General features: G+C 38.0%; 1 long non-coding RNA gene across 1 annotated transcript; it reads right to left on the bottom strand.

Moving 5' to 3' along the window:
• Window positions 1-14,154: 14,154 nt before the first annotated feature.
• Window positions 14,155-17,951, bottom strand: LOC103790406 (uncharacterized). The gene is made up of 3 exons (XR_616644.6): window positions 17,871-17,951; window positions 17,221-17,382; window positions 14,155-14,264 (listed from the first exon to the last, which is right to left on the bottom strand). It is a non-coding gene; the product is annotated as an uncharacterized LOC103790406 (long non-coding RNA).
• Window positions 17,952-23,786: the final 5,835 nt, after the last annotated feature.

Raw genomic sequence — 23,786 nt, 5'->3', positions numbered from 1 at the left:
ATTGCTCAGGTTAGGATTTTATTGTAGGACAATATCAGCTCTCTCCCCAAGAGATTCATCCTGCCTGCAAATGTTCAAAGGTTACTTTTAAAACCACGTGAGTCAACAAGTTATTTAGATATAGTCCCCCACATACCCTTGCTGTCCACTCAGCAGAAACAGTACTTAAAACTAGTAGAGCCTCAGTTTTGCCAGCTCAACTAAGGGGCCAAATGCAAACAGCTGTAATCTTTAATCCATGGTTCCCAAAAAGAAGGCATGCTAGAGGCAGACCTTTGAAAACATGTAGAGAGAAATCTTAAACAATGTCATGCACAACAGGAATGGGCCCAGTATCATCTTTAACGCTATGGGCTTTAGTAGGGGTGGCTTCTGTCCCATTATACAGAGAAGAGCCTAAAACTAGGAAGGAGAAAGAACTGTCCCCAACTTTATCACCCTGAACCCCTTAGCCACTCCAATTGGGCTGAAATAACAGAAAGAAAACAAAGGTCTTGCCTTAGCCACCTCCTCCAATAAATAAGAAACAAACAAACACACAAAAGGCAAAAGACAAAAATTATGCTACAGCTATGGAAACTTTTCCTAAGCAAGCCGATTTAGAAAGGCAGCATTTTGCTTTCCCGGTATGGCAAGATCAACAGGGCAATCGAGTACTTAAGCTCACTTCTTTTAACCCTCATAAAAAGACACAAAAAAGGCGTTAAAGGCATAGTCAAGTAGGCAGTGGGTAGAAGAAATGGCTTGGTGGCAGGGAAGCTGGAGGTGCCCTGGGCTGATAGAGACCACCCACGCTGGAGGCAGCCTTGCAGTGGTGGGAGAAGGGAGCGGCACAAATAAACAGGGGCACAGACAAAACGCAGTACCTATGTGAGTGAAACTTGGTTGGTTCTCAAGGACCAGTGCTGCTGCCCTCTACTTTGCAGGTGGTCCATGACAAAATTTTATATGTTACGTTTATACGAGCAATGTCTCACATTATAGCTCTCTGCTAAGATTTAAGTAGAATTTTAGAATTTGAAGGAAACCCTTTCTGATAATAGCCACTATTGTTATTCCAACCCTAGGCCTGACATAATTCTCTCCAAATTCCATGTAAGTAAAACAGCATTCCATGAACAGATAGAAAATTCTGAGAGCACATGAACTGGTTATGGAGCAATCAAAAACCATACATATAAAACCGTCTAATAGTCCTGGGGCTCCACCATATTTGCCATTCCCAAAATGTCTGGTAAATGGAAGTTTTGCATTCCTTACTTGCTACTGATGCTGATTTGCAGCCTATGGAAATACGCTTCAATAGTATCTCCCTCTCTCTGTGGCAATTCCTCAAAATTGGCTTACAATGGTTGTTGACTTAAAAGACTGCTTTTATACAATTCACTAGAAAAACAGGAGAGAGAAAATTTTCTGTTTACCAAAACCACTACCAATAATGAAAAACCAGCTTGTTGATTTCATTGAAAAGTGCTACATCATGGAATACTAAACAGTACCGCAGTGTTTCAGCATCATCTAAATCAAGCTTTGTTCCCCAGCAGGAAAATGTTTCCCCATTTCAAGTTTATTCATTTTGTGGGTGATACTCTACAAGCTTCCTCAATAAAGACAATGCTTTGAAATTTATGTAATTCTTCAGTGAAGAATACACAGCTAAAAGGTTTACTCATTGCACCAGAAAGAGTACAGATGTCCTCCTCTTGGAAATATCTTGGATGCACACTAAGACATCGGTCAGGAAGACCTCAAAAGGGTAAACTAAATACTAGCCACTTATATAACTTAATTCATTACCAGAAACTACTAGGTGATATTAATTGTCTCTACCCCAGTTTGCCCGTTTCCACTTAAAAGCTGTGAAACCTTGTTTCTATCTGAAAGGGCCCTGGGTACTTAATCTTTGCAGCAAAGAGAGAAACCAACAAAATAGAAGAAGCTATCTCTAAAAGGAAACTAGATCACATTGGTCCAGGATCTTCAATTCAGTTATTTATTTTCCCACCAAACATTCCCTTACATGGTTAAGAGGACACATGAACCCAAGACTGTGCTTTCTAGAATGTGTTTTTACTCACATACTGACACTAAAACACCATCTTTCTATGTCCACTTACTTACTAAGGTCATGTGTATGGACCACACGCAGTGTAATCAATTGCTGAGTTTTGACTCTGAAGCCCTAAGAATTCCTTTGAGTAAGAAGAAATTCAAAGCAGGATTTCCTTTCCCTTAAAGTTTGCAAATAGCCCTCTCTGATTACACAGGCCACATAGACAATGTCCTTCCTGCTGATAACTTTCAACATTTCTTCTTTCACTCTTCTGTGGTCTTACCTACAGGAATAGTTCGCTTCCCCATACCTAATGCTTTAACAGTGTTTACTAACATTTTGGGTATACATGGAATAGCAGCTGTTTGGTGGAAACCACATAATTTTCTCACTTGATCTGGATTGACTAGCACTCAGAGATCTGAGATTGGGGTTCTGACATTTGTCCTGTTACTGTTTCCACTCAACCCATTAACATTGTTAGTGAGTCTGCTTACTCCTCTTTTTAATGTGTAACTTTTAAACAGCCTCCTGAAGTCTTCTCTGGAGCACGCCATGTGTGCACTTTTTCTTCAACTACAGTGATTGCTGGGTCAATGCACTCCTGCCATTTTGAGCACACATATTAAAGCCTTCAGCTCACTGCCAGGTCCATCGGCTTCTGACAATGAACAAGCATGCCTACAAGTTACATCGTCTTTCCTTGACCAAGTCTTCCAATGACATCGTTTTTCAATCAAAATCAGAGACACTTATCTAAACAATTTCACTTACCCCGAAACTAGCTAAACAAATTATCCTGAAATGCCCAGATTGCCAGCTCTCAGTCCCATCCCCTCCTTCAACAGGAGGGGAGAACATTAGAATGCAAGAAACTAATCAGTTACAAAAAACAGATGTCACACTCATGCCGGAATTAGGAAAACTAAGATATGTAGATATGTCTGTTAAAACCAACACTCAGTCTAATTAGTGCACTCGCCCTTCCTGAAGATTCTACCAGATATATCATTGAACACCTTCTTTTAACTTTTGCATTTATGAGGTGGCCATAGTAAAAAGTGTCCACTCCACTGTTAAATATGTGGTCAAAAAACAACAGCGGGCATGTATGAGTAAGGACCCTGCAATACTAGTAGCACAAGCCTGATTTACTCTTAATTTTTAAATACAAAGAGTAATTCATGGTGTGGCCCGAAAAAATTGCTAAGATGAAGAAGAGGATATGCTTTTCTTCACACCCCATCACCTCCTTTTTGGATTGCAACACAATTCATCAAACCATACCATGGAGTGTCTAGGACCCCACCTGGTACCAGAGATGAAGAAACTGAGCCTATAGAACCCACATCGCTGGGCAATGTGGCTTCCTCAGATGACTGAGCTGCCATTCATTGCAGATAATTTGTTTCCTTTTCACTTTCACTTTGCCTGCTACCTGTACCTGCTCACACTCTCTTGAGCCCATCTTCTAAATCTGCCTTTTTATTCTTCACTGTTACACAGACAAACATTTCCTTGCCAGCCTCTAACAATGTTATTGCTTGGCTAAAAGAAATTAACATACACACAATGGGGTTTCTTAGCAATGGCACTCCTCAGTCTATGGTGCCAGAACACTTCGTGATTGGAAAAGAATGTTCTTATTATAACTCATTATTGTCTTATATTATTTACTAATTCTAGGATGCAAAGCCGGATTAAGAACAATTACCACCTTGCCAGACTGACTTGTTGCTGCACACATATGTACCCTTCAGTAAAAAGAGCCTGGTGCAGAAAACAAATATGGGGAAGATGTAAGAGTTCAATCAGGATGGTGAAACAAGTTGTAGAATTGTAGGAAATAGTCACAGACATTTTGGAATGCTGGGAGGTTGGTATCATCTCAGTAGAATGTTTGGGTTAAGGCAGACTAATACCATTTACCCGAATTGATAGCAGGAAAACAAGTAACAAGAAAATAGAGTAGAGTTTATCTAAATAACTTGTTTACTCATGTGGTCCTAAAACTAACCTTTAATTATTCTCAGGCAGAATGGCTCCCTCAGTGGTGGGGTGACCAGGTTAATCTATCTCTAGTGGTGTTGACCCAAACTTTTGTCATGTAATGGGTGCTGAAGAAATGCTGGCAGGGCCAGTTGGTCAGGATGGATGCTACAAACTTTTTGGTCAGTGCCCTGGCCCCCTAGTTCACTCTTTCACTGAATATCAGTGTCTGAGAACATTACTCAGCTGTCATGCAGCTGGGTCTGCACAATGCACACTAAAATTTTCATAGGATATCAATCATAAACTATTGTCTCAGTTGCTATGTTTCTACCCACTTAATTTAGATATATGTTACTTCTTCAAAAGTGCCACACAACTACTTTAGAAGTTTATATTCAGGCTTTCAGTCATAGGTACCCTCAAGGCACTTTATATTCTACTCCTGTTTCCTACGTGCCATAATCATGCTTCTTTGTATTTCTTCCTGGAGTTCCTGGGTTCTGAAATTTGATAAAGTATAAAAGGTAAATAACTACAATACCTGAGGTAATAATCTTAGAAGAAGGATCAAGTGCTTTTAATTCAACAGACCAAAACTGCTACATGACTATTATACTACTGGGAAGCAGAAAGAAAGAGCCAGAATTCCTTAGTATATTTTATGGACCAATCTAGTTACAGTGCATTGAAACTACCAGAATTAGGGGGTTGTGCTATCTCATTGAGGGGAGTGGGAGAGGCTCGAAAGGAACGTGGTATCCCATAGGAGAGAATTAACACTTAAACAATGGTTTCAGGTGGTAAGAGGACAAAACCTATTCTGGGATGAATGATTATATTAGTTATAAGGTGACAAAAGCGTATTTATGTACTTGATTGTCTATACTGCTGTTTCTAACTATGAAATTTAAGTAATTAATATATAGATATTTAAAGTAGAATATTTCCTTTGTCATTTAATATTCTATCAGTTGTTGCCAAGTGTGGCTGCCCACACCAATAATCCTAGCATTTCAGAAAGCTGAGTTAAGAGAATCATTTGAGCCCAAGAGTTTGACATCAGCCTGAACAACATAGCAAGACCATGTATCTTGAAACAAACAAACATAAAATAAATAGCAAACAAGAAACCCTTAAAACAACAACAAATGACAAGCAAAAAAAAAAAAAAAACAACAACTATGGATTATTTCAAAAGTACCAAAAGAGAGGGTAAATAGATAAGTGGAACAATCTGGACTTCCAGATAATTAAGAATAAAATGGTCTGCATAGTGAAAAGTCAGATCAACCAAAGCAACATTCCCAAGCCACAGAGGTGGGTTCATAAATGCTCATACCCAGCCGTGCTGAGAAGTGCTACAAACTACTGAGCAGTCTAAGAAGTCAAAGGCTGTAGGTACTAGCTCCCTCCACTGGTAAATTGGAAAGCCACAGAGAAGTCAAAATGACATTTATTTGGTTTATATGCTGAGAGAGAGAAAACAGAGTAAAGAAAATGAAGGTAAAGAAGTTTTGAACTCTTTCTGCACAAATATGTCTTTTTTTTTCCTCTCTCAATCAGTTGATATTTTCATTATAAGAACAAAGAAAGGGAGGTAGGCAGACACTTAAAATCAAACAAATCGAAGCTACACCAGTGAAACAACATTAAAGAAGATAGAGACAAAGCAGTAAACTGAGATTCCTGGAGTATCTGAACGTGTCAATTAACAACACATTCTCAGTGGATAAGAGCTTACTGCACAAGTTATAGACAGGTGAGCTCGCTGCCAATTCCAGGTAAGAGCTGAAGGATAAAACAGTACTTAGAGAAAGTGAATAACACATGAGAAATATTATCAGCCAGTGCAAGTGAAGCTAGACCACCGCATTTCTTTTTATGAGCACACACCTGATAAAAGCTGCAGGTCAAAATGTTTGGAATTCAGTTACTATACATAGACAGGCAATACTATCAGATCTGAAGGAATGAAGTTAATTACATGACCAATGATCTGTTCATGTATTGACTGAGGAGAGATATTCACATTCAAGTGATTCCAAGTTAGGCAGATGCTGTGGCTCACACCTGTAATTCCAGCAATTTGAGAGGCCAAAGCAGGCAGATCACCTGAAGTCAGGAGTCTGAGACCAGACTGTCCAACATTGTGAAACTACGTCACTAAAGAAAACTTAAAAAACTGTAGCCGGTCATGCAGGAAAGCATCTGTAATCCCTGCTACTCAGGAGGCTGAAGCAGGAGAATCATTTGAACGTGAGAGGTGGAGGTTGCAGTGAGCTGAGATCTTACCACTGCACTTCAGTCTGGGTGACAAAGAGAAACTTCATCCAAAAAGAAAAAAGGAAGAAAAAATTCCAGCCTTGATTTGGAATCTTTTCAACCTTGTCGAAAAGCAAGCTTTCAACCTTATTCAATTCAACAACATATTCTACTGCATAAATATCGACACCCCCAATTACTATGAAACTGCACTTCCATGTATTTCTAAAGTCCCACGTGTCATTTATGCTACCAGTGCTTTAACATCACTCAGTCTTTTTTCTAAATAATAATAAAAATAATTAGACATTGCTACGCTGTGTTGCCCATGCTACAGCGCACTAGTTTAACCTTGGCTCACTGCAACCTCTGTCTCTTTGGCTCAAAGAATCTTAATACTCACCTCAGCCTTCAAGTAGCTGAAACTAAAAGCACACAACACCAAGTTCAGCTAATGTTTTGTATTGCTTCTAGATGTGGATTTTTGCCATTCTGTCCAGATTCGACTTGAGCATCTGGGTTTAAATGACATGTCTACCTGGGCCCCTCAAAGTACTGGAACTAGAGGCATGAGCCAGAGGCCTCACCCTTTTACATAAAATTTGGTAACTTCTCCAGGAATAAAGGTTAAAGAAAATGTGCATTCAGCACTAAACCTTCCAAAGAACAAAATCTCCACTAATATTAATAATGGTGCTCTCTTAATGTTTTAGTTTGTGGGTCATTTTGACTCAGAGTAAGCAAGCTCATATGAGCTTTTAAGTAAATGGGCCATCCTTCCATTTGTTTTTCACAGAGCAAGAATTTACTAAACCCTCTGTCACATTTCAAGCAGCATACTCAGAACTGGATATAAAAAGTTAGACAGATATAGTTGTCAACTCTAAAAGCCTCAAAATGTTTTCATGGAGGAACCATCCCATTAAAATACAATTAATTCATAAGTGACGTAAATAAAAATTACATGCAAAAATGAGGCCTAAGTGAGTCACTCAGTGGCAGTCAGGGAAGGGATCTCAGGGGTGACATCCAAGGTGTGTCTTGCAAGACAGAATGATTTTATCAGGAAGAAAGAGGGTTTGCCATTCCAGGTAATGAAATACAGTCATGGTTCTTTATATGAGGATGACAATCATTTTCAAAGCCTTTATATACTTGTGGTAAAACAGAAACCTAGTCAGTCATCTATCTTGAAGATGAAGGTATTAGTGTATGAACAATCCAATTATTTCAAAGATCTGTGCTTCCAACATTCAAATTTAGAGCTGATGTAAGCCCAATTCTAAGAAATGCTACACAAAATTTCATACACGCTTGCCCTTACCATTAAACAGCAAGGTCTTAGTAAGAATACCGAAGGAAGAGTGAACACAAGGTGGGAAGACTTTCTACTTTAAACATCTGGTAGCAGCAGCTCTGGATGTGTGTTAAAAAATACTGCTGTAAATCCATTCAGGTCTAAGACATGCTCTTGGAATAAGAGTACAATTTTCTAAAGAGAAAGATCCAATCCCACCTGCTGGCATGGAGTCTGCCACTGCTCAGTCTCATTGACTCTTGTACAATTACTTTACCGTTCACCAGGGGAAATGGCCACATGGATGACCCTTCTGTCCTTAGGTTCTCTTTTACCTAAAGAACCTTGGCCCTTGCTCATTTCCTTGGCGTCATCCAATGGCAGTACAGTGCCTTTGGTTTCCAGTTTCCACCTAATATGTCATCCTGCAATTCTGCACTTTTGGGCAATTGCACCTGCCAGTCTCTCCACACTTAGTCCTTCATTACTGAGACTGCCACACAACCCTCTCTTTCCCCCTAGCTTTGCAGCCCTTCTGCTTCTCCTCTGCTTCCCTTCACAACGCAAGACAGACCCAGAATTTTTAATTTAACAGGCTGTCTTTGTAAATTCAAATTAATTAGGCTCTGCAGAGCTCCACACTTTAAATATCTCCATCTTTCCATCATCAGAGAAAACATCAGAGGGAGACACACTTACAATTCATTCCCAGCTCTGGAAAAGGAAACTCGTTTACAAGCAAATGGTTTGGTATCTCAATTCCAGGCTCCCCCAACCACAGCTGAACTCTCAATAAAGGTTATCACTTCTCTCTGCCTTAAAGAGTCATTCTTACCTTACTCACATGAGGTACTCTTCACCTCCAAGTTGTTCCTACAATGCATAATCTAACCCTCTTACCTGAGCAGATGAAGCTTATTTAGGGTTTGTTTATCATAGCTTCAAATGTACTGTTTAACTCTGCAATTCCTGCCTTTCCATTGGTCTAAGAGAAAGAAAATGTGTGTATCCATTTCAGGGTCCACTCTTCTTTCCTTTTGATCTCTTGACCCTGGTTTCTATTGCTCTTTTGCAGCCTTGTTTCATTCATTGTACCATTTCATTCCTGGATCTTGAGCCAACTTACTAATAACTGCAGGAAATAGCCACCCAGTCAAATAGGTGTGTCGCACCTCTTGGTGCTTACTAATTCCCTCAAGTGTGCTCTTTTATTGAAGAATAAATACTGTATATTTTACTTGACAAGCTTTCTCGAAATTGTATTGGAACACAGCGAATTTCTTCTCATACTTTCTATTTGCTTTCATTTTATATTTTGCTTTCTCAGCATCTTAGAATACTTCAGCTGCAAATCGATCACAAAAAGGTAAAAATGTTAAATATTATAATATACAAACAGTAACTAATTCTCTCTGCACAGCTAGGCTCAACATTGATTTTGTGTTTAAATACATTTAAATAAGTCTCACCCTTGATATGCTGAGAATAGGCATTTTCAAACTGATTAATAAGCTGAAGCTTCTCATTAAAATATCACATGTCAAATTTAGATACAGAAGCATGGCCAGGTGTGTAAGAGGCCAGGCCTCTGGTTCAAAAGTAAACAGTACACTTAGGAGAAATCATAGTTGCTCACAATTTATTTACGTAGAAATACACACACATACACATACTCAATCAAGATGAGTTAACAAATGAATGGACAAATAAAAATAAAGCAATTGTAATACAAATGCAGCAGTTTTATATACGTAGTAGGTCTTCAAGTGTTCACTAAACTTCTTTCAACTTTTCTATATGATTGGTTGAAGATGTTTATTAAAACCTGTTGGAGAAAAAGAAATCCAGGGGTACAGTTTAAGTCAGAATATACTTGAGTGTCTTCCTACTGTTTGTCTAAGTGCTAAGGCAGAGAGCTCCTTACTCTACTTTGTTTAAAGCTGACTTCAGATACAAAACAATACATTTTAAACAATCAAAAGTCATGTAGTCCAACAACTCCACTTTATAAATAAAGAACAAATGCCAATATAGCTTAGTGACTACATAACAGCATAACTAAAATTGAAATGAGGCCTACTGACTCTTTCTTTTTTTTTTTTTGAGACGGAGTTTTGCTCTTTTTACCCAGGCTGGAGTGCAATGGCACGATCTCGGCTCACCGCAACCTCTGCCTCCTGGATTCAGGCAATTCTCCTGCCTCAGCCTCCCGGGTAGCTGGGATTACAGGCACGCCCCACCATGCCCAGCTAATTTTTTGTATTTTTAGTAGAGATGGGGTTTCACTATGTTGATCAGGATGGTCTCGATCTCTTGACCTCGTGATCCACCCGTCTCGGCCTCCCAAAGTGCTGGGATTACAGGCGTGAGCCACCGCACCCGGGCCTGACTCTTTCATTCGTCTAATGGCTGTGAAACCAACGATGTGTCAAAATCAGCCACACAGCACAGTGCAAACATGAAAGCAGAGTACAATCTGTACCCAAATAACACCCACCAGAAAGGAAAGGCATGCCACGGGGGGAAAGGCTGACAGGAGTAGATAATAACATCAAAAGTGTTTTTCTGCGCTATGCGTGATTTAACACATATTTTCCCATCTACTTTTCTGTATTTTCCAAATGCTCTTAAACATAAGACTCTCCAGCTATGTGGGGTCACTGACACTTGTAAAGTGACCAGTCTGAACTGAGATGTGCTTTAAATGTAAAAAAACACATGAAATTCCAAAGACTTAGTGCAAAAATATAAATGCAAAATATCTCATCAGTATTTTTATATTAAATATATGTTGAAGTTATACTTTGAATGTATTGGGTTAAATACATTATTAAAGAAAATTGTAGCCATTTCTTTTTACTGTTTCAATGTGGCTCCTAGAAAACTTGAAGGGATGTATGTGGCTCACATATTGCACAGCACCACTTGATAAATAACAAGTAATATGTTTCTAATGGAATTAAATCTACATTAATTAAAGACAGAGTCACATAATGCATTTTGTAAATTACAAACATATCTTTACAAGTTACTGTTACTATTAACGAGTGAGAAAGGATGAGAAATTCATTTAGCACATCATTTTAAACAGCTGTTCTGCCTATCTACTCAACACAAAGCTGAAGGGCAGTGAGGTATTGTAGAACAGCTGTATATTATTAAAATCTCTGGATAATAGAGAGGAGAATATTGGCTGAGCTATCAGTTCTAATACAGAATGTTTCCAAATGTATCTTCCTCTGAGGATCTCAAACTTCTCAAATATAGAATGAAGCAATGGACCAATGACTTCTCTAGGTCTTTGCAAAGCAAATAGTCTATTATCATTCAACTTGTTGAATGTAAAATTAAAAAAATACATGAGGAAGAATCTCCCAGTTCACAGAGGTAAAACAGAAAAAACAAGGAAAAGATGAGCCTTTGAATTCCTGCATGCTTTGATAAATGTAGCTCCAGCATCCATGAGTTGAGGAAATGATGTTCAAGAGCACTACCTGGCACCCCCAAGATGATTCCAGAAGTAAAATCCCTTGCTGCTTGCAGGTGGAATTTTTCCAATTCAAGGAGCCAACACACCATATGGTAAATTGGGTAACTACCTTCATTCAAAATGAAAACAGAACAGAAATTACGAAAGAAGACTACTACTACTTAGAGATTATCTGATAAATGTCGAAGTTATCTGAGTTTCCACGTTACAACTCTCTGCAGCTTGACAATTTTCTTCAAATTGGTTTTTGAAAATTCATGAAACAACTAAAAACTAATGCATACAGTTTTGTTTCGGAGCTTTCCGCCACTGCTCACTGTTTACACAATCTTGGATTTTATCACATAATCATTTTATGCAACAGTTCTTTTTCTTTCCTTTTCTTTTCTTTTTTTTTTTTTTTACTTTTTCTTTTTAATTATTATTTATTATTATTATTTTTTTGAGATAGAAAAGTGTGAAGTGCATTGGCGTAGTTAGGGCTTTCTTCAGCCTTAAACTCCTGGCTCAAGCAATCCTCTCACTTCAGTATTCCAAGTACTTGGGAATGGAAATACACACCACCTACTAGCATTTGCAGCAGATTTGAATTTTTTTTTTCTTATATGAGACAGGGATTTCTACGGTTTCCAGGCTGACCTTAAACTCATGGCCTCAAGCAATCCTCTGGCCTGGGCCTCCCAATATGCCAGGATGACATGCATGAGCTACTGTGCCTAGTCTTGAGTTCTAAGAATAAATGTGAAGAATGACCTTTTCAAGCAACCTATAAAATGTGGAAAGAATACAAATAAATATTGATCAAACTGACTATGTAAAAATTAAAAATTTACGTGTGGTACAAAAAGAAAACAAATAATACACTGCAATCATAGGGAGACATAACTGTTGAAAAAAGTATTTAAAAATTATTATCAGTAGATTGAGAGAAAAATGGGGTTTTTCACATATTTTTATCTCTTTTAAAGTAGCCCCAGTAGCATTTCTTGTCTAATAGAAAAGCCCAGGCTTTTAGAGCAGGGGAGGCAAAGTTTCATATGCAAATGCCAGCCATTAGAATCCAGATCTAACCAAACATGGCAATTCCTAGCCACTCCTCTTCGACCTTGTCCCCACGTGTGCCTGGAAACATGGATGCCCCCACATATTTTCATGTGTGTAGAACATCTGGCAATCTGCATCTGCATATTAAAACTCAAGGGTGGGAGATACAGCTTTTTCAAGAGCTAAATCACTGACATGCCTGGTAAATGAATCACCAATTCCTCCAGCCTTCTCATATAACTGGCTGGTTTCCACATCACTTTGGGTTTCTTCTATGGTCCTTAGCGTCCCTTTACACCATCATTCCACAGAAAACATTTCTTCTTCTTTCTTCTCTTTTCTTTATTGCCTAATAAACACTCTACTTACTAAAATCACTCCACATGTGTCTGTGTCGTTTTATCCAATTAGATTGAGACAAGACATTTTGTGTTCGTGCACTCACCAGGGTCATATTGTTTTGGTGTATGGGCCAGGAATCCAAGGTACAGCCTTTGTTAGAGTGCTGAATATGGGGACAAGATTGAAAACTGTTCAATCATTCCACAGCATACTTACCCTCTATATTAAAACAAATAAAATAAACTAATATGCATCCATCAGTCTAGTACATATGGTTAACGGTGACTTTTGTACTAAAAATATCGATTTGCGGCTTGTGTTGGTGAGAACACGGAGAATGCCTCCTTAATAAGGATTATTAAACTTTGGACTAGTGGACATCTTGGCATAATTTAAAGGCCTCTGGAGCAAAATTCATTCTCCAATAGCCCATTCTGGGTGTTTGCAGAGAATCCTTAACTATCCTCTTGTAAAATCTTCTCTACCCATAGGCTCTTACTGCTTCTCTGTAAGAAATGTGCAGAAATGTTTAGTCTAGAAACAAAGTGTTTCCCTTTCCCTTATGGTGTGGTTACTTGCTACCACTTTTCTGGTGAGTCCATTGCATTTCTAAGCCAACGTCGCCACCTACTGGAAATGGAAATCCTCTATGGGACACACTTTGTTCCTCTTTTTTCAGAGCAACACCATAGCTTCATTTTACAATGTTAGAAAGTAGGCTCTAGGCATCTTCTGAGACGGAAAGTTTGTTCTTTTAGCAAGTAGGAGAAAGATGTTTCCTGTAGCAAAATTTAGTCTCAATATTGTCCCATGGACAGAAAATCAGCCATTCAGTTTTCATGTTCCTTTAAGAAATCTATTATGTATTGCAGTAAGACAGTGTTTAATTAGTTAAGGTAATTTTAAGTCCAGAAATTGATGGGAACCATTTCTCTACAGGCAACTGCTTTAGCACTGCCATAATAGCACGATATAAAGTTTCATCTAGCACGAATTCTCCCTTTAAGGCACTTTGCCCAATTGTATAGTTTCTACTCAACACAAAACTTAACTCTGCTTAATTCTTAATTAAGAAGAATTGAAAGCATAACTAATACCCAAAATTTAGTTTCTTTGGTGCCATGGCTTAAAGGGTTGTTCCTGCTGTCATGGCTGGCAGGCACCTTTAAATGGATGTTGGAATTCGAAAGCAAATAAAAGAATGTATTTCTCTCCATTCTGGCTCACAACTGGAAGGAAGAAGACCACAAGAATCCTTCTATTTGGGCTTCTCTTTCTGATTCGGAACAGATTGTCTTTAACTCCACTGCTGGAGTGGGTTTTTTTGTTTTGTTTTTTAAGCAGTCTCACTCTGTCCCCCAGGGTGTAGTGCAGTGGTATAATCTCGGCTCACTGCAACTCTGCCTACTGGGTGAAAGCATTTCTCCTGCCTTCAGCTTTTTGAGGAGCTGGAATCACAGGCATGCTTCCATATGTCTGGGAAGTTTTGATATTTTTAGTAGAGAGGAGATTTCACCATGTTGATGAGTCTTGTCCTTAGCTCCTGACGATATAGTAGACCTGTCTCACCCTCTCAGATCTGGGATTTCAGGCATGCGTGACTGCACCCAATCGAAGAGTTTTTTTATAGCACATAAACTCTATGGACCCGGAAACATATAGAAAAATATTTCTTACTTTATTTTGTACACGGGCATGGTCTTATTATTAGCACCTTTCAAGTGTTGCAAAGTAATCCAGCTCATTCAGCAATCATGTCAGGCAGCCTCCAAGAGAATAATTTTCTGCAATTAGAAAAGGAAGTTTCAGAAGAACCGTGAGTCTTCCCTTATTTTAGGCTCTGTCAAGTTCCCTTATTGCTGCAGGACCTTAGGCAGATAAAGGGAGACTCATGACAATTACTTTACAATCCTGATAGGTATATACATTTTTCACAATTTAACTCAGGTATTTGACCTCTTGTGAAGAAATGTTATTCTGTTTCAAAGCCAAACCATAACTGCAGCAAAACAGGCAGCTCTGCAAGCAAAAAACAAAGAATCAATTTGGAAAAAAGTAATATGTCTTATATAGCAGGCTAAACAGCGTAAGTGGAAATAAACGAGGCAAAGAAAAAGGGAAAACACCATTATAATAGGCAAACAGGCAATACCTCTTAACCACTCTATTTGGAGTTTCTTTCTATGGTGTTTTTCCTACTTTCATTGTTTCAAATGGCTTCTATGTCTTTTGTGATCTTCCTCCAACCTGGAAAAGTTTATTTATTCAAATCTTAAGAAAACTTGGCTTAGGTTTGAGGCAGGGAAACAAAACCCAGAAGCCTGATAAACAGGCAGAAGGGTAAAAATTTATTCCTAGGGGGGCTTTTTGCTTCCCTTTCTCTGTGCAAACATGGAGAAAGGGTCTCAAACTTCTGACCTTGTGACCAGCCCACCTTGGCCTCCCAAGGTGCTGGGATTACAGGCATGAGCCACCCTAACTGGCCAACAGCTACACTTTATATGCATGTTGTTATGCAATTAGCATTTTATATTTTATTCTTGGATTATGAAAATAATTTTCAAATGCAATAAATTTAGATTATTAAAGCATGAGGTATTTGCAATGCATTGCTTTTACTTTTTACTTATCTTTAAAATAATTTAACAGTTCCTATTTTTATTCTGCATATTATTAGAATTATTTTCACTGGCAATTTCTTATAATTTACATGCCATTGAAGCACTTTAACCCCCATAAACATGTTCCACAGCACCAGGAGGAGGGCAGGCCCCCAGTGGTACAAGAGTTGCTTCAGACAGTCTGTCACACATACAGCTAGATTATAGCTGTCTATGAATGAAAAGCCTATCCATAGATACCATTCAGTTAAAGAAAAAGTCTTACTACTAAACTTGGCAAAAAGACAAGTGTGCATGTGATAACTGATGTAATAATTATAATGTGCTATGTGGAGAATAAAACATTATTATTCCACTAGAGGACTAGTTAATGTTTGTGTTACTTTCTTCGCCCTTGGGAAAAGTTTCCTAGTTGAAGTTACACAATTTCTTTTAAACGCAAGACACAAGTGAACTTTATCAGAGAAAATACTAAGTAGGACTATACTGTGTCAGAAGGTAAATAAAGACATCTTCTTATTCAGCCATGTATTTACTTAATTTCTTCTCTATCACTGAACTTTGCTTAGTGCTTTACTCTCAAGGATTTTGTTGTTGTTGTTCCAAAAATCCTTGCTGCAATTATTCAACTTGATAGAGCAAATGGTGGTTTTTGGGGGATGAAGTTCATATGCTGGGCAGTTGGTGACTATCTGATTCTATGGAGGCTAACCAAAGCCTAGACATAGTGTGGGTGATATAGGGGAGTTATCAGAAGATCAAAAGACATGCTGGGTTGGGAGGTGACTATCATATAAAAGGATGTTTTTAAAAATTAGATTTATTTTTCTAGCACAACCCAATGGAAGACAATATGAAAGTATTATAGTAAGATAAGATTTTAAAAGTTGAACATCCTAACATAAGGGTCAATTTTGCCATCTGGAAACAATTTATGGAAAATACATTAGAAGATGGATGCAGAACAAAGCAGTTGGTGAGAGTGGCAGCAGAAGCAGTGAGAAGCAGCTGCAGAGCATTTCTTGACAGAAAAATCACCGATAACGTTTTGTAGTCTGAGAAAAGCATGGGCTCCCTCCCGTAACACAGGAGTTGCTCCATATAGTCCGTCACATATCCAGCTAGGTTGAAGACATAAACGAAATGTTTTTCCATAGACAGAGGTCAGTTTTTAGAGAAAAGACTATCTACTAAACTTGGAGAACAGACAACTGATGTAACAATTACAATGAGCTGTGTGGAGGATAAAAAAATTACAACTCCATTATTTGAATGAATATTTTTGTTACTTTTCATCCTTGAGGAAAATTATTAGTTGAATTGGAAACATTTATACTCTTTCTTGTCTCAGAAGAAAACCTTTTTATGTTCCTGTACAAATACATTTTTCCCTTTTATATTATAACACCATCATGTACATTCCCTCACAATATTTATGTTTTGTAGAGTCATAAAGTAGAAAAATGCTACTGGTTGGTACCCAGTGAAAGATGGTGTGTGAATATTAAGTTGTTTTTGGGACTCTGGACCGACAAACAGAAAGTGTTGAAGTACTCAAAAGTTAAAGAGCACAGGTACAACATGAGAAGAGCAGAGATTGAGAGTATCAATGTTCTTGGAAAGAAAATACTCTAGGAAGTCCTGGCTATAGAAAGAGGATAAAACTTCCTGTGTGCATTTAATCTGGATCATGTTTTAGAGAATGTGGTGAGTGTGACAGTGGGAGCAGTGAGAAACAGCTCCAGAGCCTTCCTGGAAAAAAGAATGATAGATTATACACCATAGTATGATGGAAGGGGGGGTTTCTCCATATTGTCTGTCATACATGCAGTTAGGTTAAACCATGAATGGAATGCTTCTCCACAGAGTTCAGTGTTTAGAGAAAAAGCTAACTACTGAACTTGGAGAAGAGACAAATTTGCCTTAGTAAAGATTAAAGCAGTTCTACCCATGTGCTGCAGTGTTCTCCACATCTTCAAGCCTGAATTGCAGTGAAGCCCACCTTGGATGTCCCACTGAATGCTACACTTTCCTTTCAGCTCCTTCAAAGACTCAGACACACATAAATTTGGCAGTTAACTTTAGTAATATACACAGAAAGTGTGTTACTAGTTCCCACCTCATCTTCACCAGCCTGGAGGAAAGGCTATTTTCAGGGTACCACTGTGGTGCAGCTGAGTCATGTCTTCCTGCCATCACTCACGCAGGAGCTCCTGGCTGGCCTTCATCACAGCCATCTGGATTATACATAATATGGTAGGACATCATCTTAGTTTGTGCACTGCCAAGAGTGAAAATAGGACAAAAACAGTTGTGGTAGGAATCACTTTAAAATGGATATTAAACTACCACAACCTTGAATAAAACTATTTAAGGAATCAAATAAACTGGAAAAATGATGATAGCATTTCTCCACAAGAATACAAGAGAAAACTTAGAATAACTTCTCAAATGTAACTCAGAATGAAAAAAAAAAACTTGTTCAAGTGTTCTTCATCAGCACAAGTTGTATTACCTACTTTTCAATAACTGTTAAGTTTTTTACAGTAAGGTCTTACCGTAAGAAAAACAGGATGATTTCCAGCCCCCTCTGGCATACCATCTGACCTCACAAAGTGCTGGGGTTGCAGACATGAGTCACCATGCCCAGGCCTATACTAAACATTTCCTAAAAGATACATGACTTACTCCACCTTTTCTCCACTCACAAATCAAGTATAACAAGTTCAATATATAGTGCAAATAACGTCACTGCCATAACCGAGGTACCTGTGTTGTCATGAGTGTGTATTCATGGTCTGCTGGATTTCTCCATTGCCTTAAACAGAGGCCTTTCAAGCATCTAGAAGAACAGGTGGAAATGTTAATGTAATCCAAGCTTTGCTTTGACTACTATCCTAAGTAGTGCCTTACAACTTTGTACAAGTATGGGCATCAACACTTTACAATCTGAGGAAAGAAAATATAAGAATATAAAGCGGCATAAGCAGCACATGTCACTGGGCCTGCAACTGCTCACAGCCTTTTATTTTACAAACGCAGGTCCAGAGTCTCATGATGTAGCAGGACTTCTACTTCTAGCCACTGGCAGAAGCAGGCATGGACACTTAGCACTGCACATGTGTGTTTCTGGCTTCTTGAGTACTTCTGCGTATACTGCCTATACCTTTTTGAAACATTTCTAAATGTATAAATAAATTAATATGAATGTATGTACTATCACATTTAATTCCCAAATACAGAATATTTCACTTTTAAATATATCTACCAAATCTGAACTATAACATTTATTTTTGGGTTGTTATATTAAGATCAATCTATCTGGGCCAGTTTCTGTGGCTAACCTCCCAAAGTTTGGGAGGATGGTATCAGTAAATTTTCAGAGGTCAGGGATTTGAGACAAGCCTGGCCAACATGATAAAACCTCATCTTTGCTAAAAATACATACAATAGTTAGGCATGCTTGCTGGTGCCTGGAATACCAGTTACTTAGGAGACTGGGGCAGCAGAGTCACCTAAACCCAAGAGGTAAAAGTTACCATGAGCCGAGATCATGCCATTGCACTTCAGCCTGGCCAACAAAATGCAACTCTGTTGGAAGGAAGGAAGAAAGAGATAGAGAGAGAGAGAGAGAGAAGAAAAGAAGAAAAAACAAAGACACCAAATAAAAAAAGCAAGTGGTACTTATTCTTCTTGACTATTTAAACATAGAAAAAACAATACATGGCAGGTTATGATGTCCATTAATAGCACTGACACTTATAAAGTAGATTAAAAAATTTTACATTAAATTATGAAGTAAGCTTCCCTTATATAGGCTGCTTCCTTACTGTCTTCCAATAAAATCCACCATGAACATCAAAAAAAGAAAATAAAGAAAAATTATTATTTTCACAATCATCTAAAAATAACTACCATGAGTTGTGTTTCTGAATACATATTCACCTGGCGATGAAGACTCTTTTGCCAAGGCAGTTACCAGAGATAGTTCTAATGGGGAAAGAGTGGTTTGAAAAGTAAACTGTGCATCCTGAGGGAGTTACTTCAATAGGCCAATTTCCCAAAAAAATAATTTTTATAATCACATATTAAAAATGACATCAAATAACTTACCTTTATGTGCAAACTATAAGCATCATAAAGAAGTACTTTATTCCAACTCCTTGCCTTATTTCATGAGGTGTTATTAATTTTATATATGACATAATTTAGGCATAATATTTTTTACAAATGAAAAACAAAAAAGCAACCAGTTCACTGATACAATATTCTTCAAATTTGTCACATGCAGTGTATTTGTGGTGGAAGACTGGAATACATAAACTGAGTTCAAAATTAGGTTTTTCAGGTTTGCGGAGTGCCCAATCACAGCTGTGAGCACTACTCTATGTCATCAAAGTTTATGTGAGGAAAGTTTCAAAGTGAGAAAATAACCTTTCAAAGTGAGAAAGCTTTCAAAGAGAGAAAATAAGCTTTCAAAGTGAGACAGTAACTATACAGTAAATAAAGTAAAATCTACGTTGATATGATTCAGATAATTTTTGTGTGTATGAGAATTCGTTTTAAAATTAGGTGCTCAACAAAATGCTTTTCCTCTTTAACAAAAAGAAAGTAGCCTCATAAGTGGACACATTTACATTTATACTTGACTGTAAATTCTACCGATTCAGAGCCTGGCATCTGTGTTTCATGTTCTAGTTTGTGAATTCAAACTTTAGTTAGTAATCATAAAATGTTAAAAATATGCCCTGCAGTGATGAATGCTGACATGATGCACTCATTGAACCTGTCCACAGTTTTCAAGTACATATTCTCAACTATGAGGGGAAGAGCAACATAAACCATGAATTGGTTCACATGATGATGGTTTTCCTAAGTGACAGTGTGAGCAACAACAGATAAACCTTTCCATATGGCATTAAGAATGCCAACGTTTCATTCTGCAAATTCTATAGATGATTTTCTGGTGTTGGGGAGGGAGAACGTTTGCTTTTGGTTTCTTCTTTATTTTCAAAGACCTGCTTTTTTATTATATTCTATTTTTAAATTTAACATCTAAAGCTCAAAGAACAAAAACAGAAAATTAATAAATGAAATGTATATCTAGTCAACTAATAAATATATGTACATATAAATGTACATCTATAAATGTACACATATAAACCTATATAAAAAAACACTACTATAATTTAATCTAAAATCTTTCCATCTCCTTTACAAATAAGTTACAGTCCAATGAGTAGCACTGTGCAAACGAGGTGTCATTTACACCAGGTCTCAAGGTCTGGGAGGAAGCTGAGAGGGCTGGGATTCCTGCACAGTAGCACCAGGTAAGCAGTAGAGATTGTTGAAATGGCACATGTAATGGCTACCAGAGGCCTCTTTCCAGTGCATGAAGCTTAGATGGCAGTGAGTCCAGGGAGTAGTGGGAGATGATGTTCAGCCACAGCTGTGAGCACTCCTCTATGTCATCAACAGAATACAGTTCTGTCAGAGTTGACAGTATCCTATTTCTGGGCTGAAAATGCTTCAGTGAACAGAAGGTGAGACTCTCCCACCATAATATAAAGAGGGAATTCACAACTTGGAATGAAGTCTTACTCCAATGTCACTCTTTCTTTGAAAATATATTTTTTCAAAAAACACCTCAGTTATGTATTGGAGTGTGTCCTATCCAAAATTATTTTGTTCAAGTCCTATGTCACAGTACCTCAGAATGTATGTATAGCCTCATTTAGAAGGAGGGTCATTGTAGTTCAGCTTAGTTAACATGAGGTCATATTGGAGTACTGTGGGCCCCTAATCTAACCCTTGGCGTATTTAGAAATAGAAAATACTTGGAGGTGCGTACAGGGAAAAGCATGTTCTACTTCACTCATGTTGTCATGACAAAGCTAAGTGAGTCCTATAGAAATGCATGCTTTAGGGAGGGGGAGGTGGGGAGGGATAGCCTGGGGAGAAATGCCAAATGTGGGTGAAGGGGAGAAGGAAAGAAAAGCACACTGCCATGTGTGTTCCTACGCAACTGTCTTGCATGCTCTGCTTATGTACCCCCAAACCTAAAATCCAATAAAAAATTAAAAAAAAAAAAAAAAGAAAAAGAAATGCATGCTTTTGTGCCTGGCTGACAGCAGTGTTTTTCTTGCTGTTTTTGCTGTTGTTTGTTTGTTTGCAGTAATGATTAATTCTGAAGGATTAAGAGCAAATTGTGAAAATGCCTTAACAAAATGAATGATAGCAGGAGATAGAGCTAAAAGAAACTTATGCAACAAAGTATTTTGATGTGTCTTGTTTTGTCCATCACAAGGCCAGTGGAATGCACAAGAATTATATACAGGTAGCTCCATCACACTGTATTCTAAAGTGATACTGCTAGAAGTACTCAAAATAACTTTTAATGACTAGTTTTTTTAATAAGAAAATGATGTTACACAACATCTGGCAGATAAGTCTGTCAATCATATTTTCATGACAAGACTGGATAATTAAAAAGTACCACACAATGAACATTATACATTATAATTAACTAAAAACATCAATCCCTTAAAGGACATTAAAGTGATTTGGAAGGGTTGAGAGAAACAGATCAAATGTGTCAGCAACTTATTAGGAACGTAAGTTGGAAAGAACTGGGTTCTTCTCATGTCAACATTTTACCGGTTTGTTTACTCTGAATGAAAATATGTTCTCAAGCCAAGCTCAGATTTTGGAACCATTATTGACAAGAAAAGTGAGATGTCTTCATCTCTGGTGCTGCTTTGAACTTCCTGCGCATGGCCAAGGTGTCCCTGGTGAGGAAATCATTCATGGACCACTCAGCCAGGAAGGGCTGCAGAAGGTCACTGAGCGTCTTTTTTGTTGTTGTTCCAGTAGCTCCTGATAAAAATAACAATTAATGAAAAGAGCCTGGACTTTCATGGATGGCATTTCAGGGCAGCAACCCACTCCAAGCGGACTGTTTTCTGTGCTTAAGCAGCAGCGAGTCATGGTATGTGACACGGCGAACTGAATGTCATGGAAAGACCATGGGTCATGCCAGCCTTTGCTGAATTAAGAGATGAATAAACAACTTCAAGGATGTTTCCCAGGTGGCTTCTATCCATCTGTGGGACTCCAAGGCAAGTGTCATTTAATAATGGTAAATTTCAAGCCTGTAATCCCAGCACTTTGGGAGGCCGAGACGGGTGGATCCCGAGGTCAAGAGATCGAGACCATCCTGGTCAACATGGTGAAACCCCGTCTCTACTAAAGATACAAAAAATTAGCTGGGCATGGTGGCGCGTGCCTGTAATCCCAGCTACTCAGGAGGCTGAGGCAGGAGAATTGCCTGAACCCAGAAGGCGGAGGTCGCAGTGAGCCGAGATCGCGCCATTGCACTCCAGCCTGGGTAACAAGCGCGACACTCCGTCTCAAAAAAAAAAAAAATAAATAATAATAATGGTAAATTTTATTTACCCTTACTGTTCATGTCTTCCAGTTTTAAAATCATTTTACAGAATAAAACTACAATAGCATAAAAATTGTTATAAAATGTAAAGCTTCAAATGCACTTTGGATTCTGTCTTCCCAGCTAAGCAAAGCACCATTTCATAAACTGAGTTATCATGGTGGTGAACAAAGTAAAAAGTGGAAGCTCCCATAAGTGACCTTTAGTATATGGTTTCTAATTAAGTGGAAAACAGTACATATTTTTAGTAGTCAATATTGAAATTCAAAAATGACTAAAAGATGTGTAGAATTCTTTTGTTTTGCTTTCTAATTGAAAGCTGACATTGTAAGAAGATGCCACTTAGCTTGGCACAGTTTCCCATATACTAATGGAAATATGTGGCTTCTGGAATAAACAAATTATGTAACTGTAATTTTTCTGTAGAATCCAACGTAGTTTCACAAGTAAACTAGAAAACCTCTAACATGAAATTATAGAGACAACATTCTCATATGAAAGTATGGCACGTTACTCTCAAGGGACCCTGGGGATCTTGGACTGGACCATATAGCATCAGAACTAACACCTGAAAGAAATGTGATCAAAGGTGCACTTATGAGAATTACACAACCTAATGCATGTAAAGTACCAACCACCACGTGTAACCCACAGTACATACTCAATTAATGTTATCTAGAATAACAGAAAGGCCATATGCACACTGGGATGTAGTGACTAGAAACTTCTCAAAATGAAGTAAAAATTGAGTAAACCTAAAGTCGCTCTTCTGGATCATACACCTGAAATTCATCAAGCCTCACTGGACCTTCTGTTGATTCACATATGCACAATGAAATAAGAATAAGTCTAGTACATACTTTCTAATTAAGGACACATTTTATAAAGAAAAACAAGCCAGAGATGACACTTTTCAGAATTGGAAGGCTATGACTGTGAAAAGAAAGGCACATATAAGACTCAAGCACGATAAACTAAGATTTAAAATACTCTGTAAGAAGGGGAACTATTATCTTGCCTGCATTCTTGCTACCATCTAAGGTTGTCCTCATGCTTCAGTGGCATAGTTAGGTATCTGGAACATAGATAAGGTGTCTCACAAAGACAACAATATTTACTATCTGCTTCATTACTGAAGCTTGTCCCTGATTTAGGAAACGGATGGGAAACAGACTGAGATAGAAAAGGCAGATAAAAAGACAACCAAAAATGATATGACAACTCTGAAAAATTGAATA

The sequence above is a fragment of the Callithrix jacchus genome, chromosome 16 (genome assembly GCF_049354715.1).
Source record: "Callithrix jacchus isolate 240 chromosome 16, calJac240_pri, whole genome shotgun sequence".
Taxonomy (NCBI): domain Eukaryota; kingdom Metazoa; phylum Chordata; class Mammalia; order Primates; family Cebidae; genus Callithrix; species Callithrix jacchus.
This window is presented reverse-complemented; position numbering and strand designations above follow the sequence as displayed.